This window comes from Rattus rattus, chromosome 8 (genome assembly GCF_011064425.1).
Source record: "Rattus rattus isolate New Zealand chromosome 8, Rrattus_CSIRO_v1, whole genome shotgun sequence".
Classification (NCBI taxonomy): domain Eukaryota; kingdom Metazoa; phylum Chordata; class Mammalia; order Rodentia; family Muridae; genus Rattus; species Rattus rattus.
Window position 1 is genome coordinate 101,529,593 of NC_046161.1, and position 5,388 is coordinate 101,534,980.

Consider the following 5,388-nt stretch of genomic DNA (forward strand, 5'->3'; position numbering starts at 1 on the left):
TGGCCTTGAACTGAAGGGCGGCCGTTGGAGGTTCTGCTGCCCCACCCCACAGTTTATCTTTGCTAACACTGGATTGTAAACTGCTTATTTTCTAGTCTCTCACCCCATTTCCCCTGGTTCCCACTAGGAGGCCTTCCAGAACTCTCATACAGTGTCACACACACACACACACACACACCCCGAGCCAACCGACTTGGGGAAATCTTCACCTGTGGGCCACCCTGTGGTGGACTGAAGCATTAAGACACTGCCCTAATTCCTAAAATAGGGGCTAAAGCAAGACATCTGAGACTAGAGCCAGGAAGAGAACACTCCCCCACAACCTAGTCTAGAAAATTAACAAAGAACATTGTTTTCCTCCAAAAAGGAAGGAAAGAAACACCAAAGTTGCAGACATTATTGATATGCTGGGTTCCTTATTTGGGTTTCTTTTTTTTTTTTTTTTCCGGAGCTGGGGACCGAACCCAGGGCCTTGCGCTTGCTAGGCAAGTGCTCTACCCCTGAGCTAAATCCCCAACCCCTATTTGTTTCTTTATTGTGTATGCATTTACGTGCGTTTGCCATGCCTGGCATGTGGGGTGGGGTGGGGGCGCTCAGAGGACACCTTGCAGGAGTTGGTTCTCTCCTCCCATTATGTAGATAGGTCCAGATAGAGTTCAGGACCTAAGGGCAGTTACAAAGCACCTCTGCACACAGAGCCACCTCACTCCCCCAACTTTATCTCCTCTTTTGCACAAATCTTTCTTTTGCCAATCAAACTGATTACCTATTTACGGACCAGCCATTTTGGGCAGGGCACAGCGGGGGAGCCAGAAATTGCCCGGTGGGACAGGCTCTGGCTTCCTTTTCCCACTCTAGATAAGACAAGCCAAATACTATTTTAGTAGCATCCTCAAACTCCTGGTGAGGGAGAGGGACAGTTCTGACTGCTCCCAGACATCGTCCAAGTTAATTGCCTCAGCAGACAGGCGGGCAGGCAGGCCCCCAGGAGACAACTAACTGGGGAGATCTTCAGAGGATCTAGGGAGGCTGTCATTTCAGAGTGAGCCTTGAGTGGATTTGTATTTGAGTGTTCACAGGCACTCTTCGCAGCTCTCAGGGATTTTGAAATGGGTGTAATGCTAAAGCAAGGTGGGTGCCTGGGTACAGGCGGAAGCTGTCACCAGAAACATTTAAAAGTCTGTCCTGCGAGGCCAGCAGATGCTTTATGTGCAGATGTCCCAAGCACGTTAACGTGTGTCTTCCCCTGTGAAAAGTCAGTCGAGTCGGACTTCTGGCTTACAGACATGAAGTGTGTGTGTGTGTGTGTGTGTGTGTGTGTGTGTGTGTGTGTGTGTGTGTGTTTGATTGGTTTTGTTTTTTTTCCAGACAGGGTTTCAATGTAGCACTGGCTGTCCTGCAGCTCACTCTGTAGGCCAGGCTGGCCTCTGCCTCAGAAGTGCTGGAAATAAAGGCCCAGCTTGGATATTGAATCTGTAAGAACTTAGCCATGTAGAACTAATGGAACCATGTCGTTTTAAAGATTATTATTACTGGTGCCGTTGTTGTTGTTGTTAGTGCGATGCTGGAGATTGAACCCTGGACTGTGGGCATGCTAGGCGCGTGCTCTGTTACTGAGATTCAACTCTAGCCTTTGCAAACTCTGTAGATTTAGTTAATGTATTGGTGTTCCATGGGCGGGTGTTTTTTTGCCTGTACGTCTGCCCAGAAAGGACAGAAAAGGGCATTGCATCCCTGAAGCCTGATTTGCAGGGGGGTGTAAGCTACCATGTAAGCTCTGGGGATCAAATCCAGGTCCTTTGCAAAAGCAAACGCATCTTTCTTAACTGCTGAGCCATCTCTCCAGCCCTCCACCCGCACCTTGCTTTTTGAGGCGGGGCCTCCTACTTAACCTGGAGCTCACTGATTTGCTAGGCCTGGAAAGCCGAGAAGCTTCAGGGATCTCTGCCTCTGTTCCCTGAGAACTGAGGATACGGGAGCAAGACTACGCCTGCCTTGTTGAGGTTCAAAATCTCTAGAAGTCACCCAACATAAAACAGGGGAGATTTACATTGATATTATATCTTGTTTAGCCCAATATATCTCTAATATTATAAACAGTAAAACAGTGAACTAATAGTGAGGTGTGGTTACCTTTTAAACAAGTTAAGTCTTGCAAACGCAAGGCCCTGGGTTCAGTCCCCAGCTCCGAAAAAAAAGAAAAAGAAAAAAAAAAAAACAAGTTGTCTTTAAAAATTTCATGTTAACTTTATTGCTCTGAGGGTATAAGATTCTCTGGAACTGGAGTTACACACAGTTGAGAGCTGCTACATGGGTGCTGGGAATTGAACCCAGGTCCTCTGGAAAAGCGGCCAGTCCTTTTAACCACTAAGCCATCTCTCCAGCCCCTAAGATTAAGTTTTTTGATGCATGTATTTTACCACAGTTGATCTCAGGTCAGCCTAGTGTATTGGTCACTTTCAGCAATCTTTTTATTGTATTTTATTGATTTGTGTATTTACTGTGTGTGTGTGAGTGTAAGTGTGAGGACGTGTGTGTGCCACAGTGAATGTGTGAGGTCAGGAGGCAGCTCAAGAGAGTGGCTCTTCTCTTTCCATCATGTGGGTCCCAGGAATCAAACTCAGCAGTCAGATTCCACTCTGGTGCCCCTGAGCCATGTGACTTGCCCAACATCAGGACCAAGAAGCAAGCTGGGGAGGAAAGGGTTTATTCAGCTTACACTTCCACATTGCTGTTCATCACAAAAGGAAGTCAGGACTGGAACTCAAGCAGATCAGGAAGCAGGAGCTGGTGCAGAGGCCGCGGAGGGATGTTGCTTACTGGTTTGCTTCCCCTGGCTTGCTCAGCTTGCTGTTTTATAGAAACCTAGACTACCAGCCCAGGGATGGCACCACCCACAATGGGCTGGGTCCTCCCCCCTTGATGAGTAGTTAAGAAAATGCCTTATAGCTGGGTCTCATGGAGGCATTTCCACAACTGAGGCTCCTTTGTGATAGGCTCCTTTGTGATAACTCCTTGTGTCAAGTTGACCCACAGAACCAGCCAGTACACTTTGTGGGCAGTCATGTGGTGTGCACCATCAGGAAGCAGAGAGAAGGCTAGTGTTTGCTCACTCATTCCTTGTTACTTTGTGTGTGGGGTGGCGCCACTCACACTCAGAACAGGGTCTTAGTACTCAGTTAATCACACCCACAGACAACCCACAAATGTTGGGATGGAAATCGTGTCTCAAGTTCGGACAAACCACACCAGGCTAACACGGTCTCACAGGGAGGAGGTTTAATGGCGGAGACAAGGGGGAATTGGAGAGGGACAAGAGAGAAGGGGAGTGTGGGGCAGGAAATGTCTGCCTTTTATTTGAAATGTGACTTAACTGCTCCCAGGTGAAGATAGGAGCTGAACCAAAGGCATGCTGGGAATGTATGGCTGTTGCCACGGCAACAATTGCACAGTTGACCAGGTGACATCACTGCTGGAGGCAAAAGCAGTTCCTGACACCAACAAGAAGAGTGTTTGTTTACTAGGAGATTCTAAGCCCAATCGAGTTGACCGTGAAGATGAACCCTTCGGCGTTCCATAGCTGAGGCTGCGTGGTACTTTTGCACACTGTTCAGGAGTGCAGCCAATGACCTATGAGGGCCATCATCAGCCCAGGGTGTCTGGAGTTTTAGCCTGCAGATGTGTGCCAGGAGCCCTTGCCACTTGCTCCCACACCAGTGAGAACCATTTAATAATGGTCATTGAAATGGAAGGCAGTGTTCGTAGCATTTTTCATTCTTCTGCACAGACGTCATAAAGGGAGGGAGGTCAGGTGAGGGACATTGGGGGTTTTCCTGGAAGAAAGCTTTGCTGGTATGTGTGACTCATGCTCCAGTAAGAGGCACAGTCTCAGATGACCTGAGTACAGCAGGGTTATCGGGGTGTGCTCGTGGGTAGAACCCCTTTGGAAGGGAGCTAAGTGTGGCTATATCCTCACAGAGAGCCAGAACCTTCACCTGTGGACGACATTTCAGCAGAGACCGTGAGCCGAGCCGTATGCCTAAAAATAGTGGTTCTCAACCTTCCTAATGCTACAACACTCACGGTGTGGGGACCCCCCCCCCCAACCACACAATTATCTTGTTGCTACCTTGTGACTGTAATTTTGCTATATGTATGAACTGTAATGCAAGTCTCTGTATATTCCTGATGGTCTTAGACAACCCCCATGAAAAGACTGTACTATTTCTGGGGTCAGACCCACAGGTTGAGAAACACTGCCTTAAAAGGTATGATTCTCTTGGACCCCAGCTGGGGATAGTCATGAGGAAACCGTGTTATCAGTGTATATTTTGGGAGGTCTGTGGTTTTGAGGACACACGGGGAAGTGAATACCACAGGGCATAGGCCTACCTGGTGCATCCTAGGAGCTCGGAAGCTGCAAGGTGTGTGTGTGTGTGTGTGTGTGTGTGTGTGTGTGTGTGTGTGTGTGCACCTTGACAGGGTCTTATAGCTCAGGCTAAGGAGCTTAGGATGGCCCTGAACCTCTGACTCTGCTGCCATTATGTCCTGAGAGTTAGGATCACAGGTGTGCACTGCTTGTCCTCCCTCAACTTGGAAGGTCTCTTCGGGTATGCCTAACCCAGTGATGTGGTACTCTGTACATGTGAGTTTAGTGCACTGACAACAATTCTTTACATTTTTTGTTTGAATTTTGAAAACCGTGTCTCAAGTAGCCCAGACTGGCTTTGAACTTCAAATGTAGCTGAAGCTAAATTTCTGATCTTCCTGTACCCACCTCAGGAATGCTGGGATTAGTGTGTGGGTCACCTTGCTTGTTATTTGAGGGGAGTGGGGTGGAGACGTAGGACAGGTGGTTGGTTGGCCTAGGTTGGCTTTGGCCCATTCTCTGATGAGGATGACCTTGATCTCCTGACTCTGCCTCCCAAGTTCAGGTATAACAGGTCGGCTCCAGGGTCCAGGTTCAAAGCAAGGTGTGTGATGAGCCCTTGCTGTTATAACCAGTTGGATTCCTGGGAGTAGATTGGAGTTCCATTATTTATTGGGTGTCATTCCCGTGTCTGCCATCAACCAGCAAGACTATTTCCCCAGGTCGCAAACTCTCTAAAAACTAAACTATCGCTTGTAAGGAAGGATACAAGGAACAAACAAGCAAACAGACAAAGAGCATATGAGAATGAAATCTAGACTTCCAGTGTATTATTGCTCCAAACATTGCAGAAAACGTTTACTATCCTTGATCCCTCTCTAGGGCCTTTCTAATCCTGTCTCTTGTTTGGCTCCTAGTCCTGAGACCTCAGAATGCTTTCCCCTGTTTTGTTCCGTTCTCCCGAGCCTTTACTTGTTGGGAAGAGCCAGCCTTCTGTGGAAACGAGCAGCCCAGCTTGC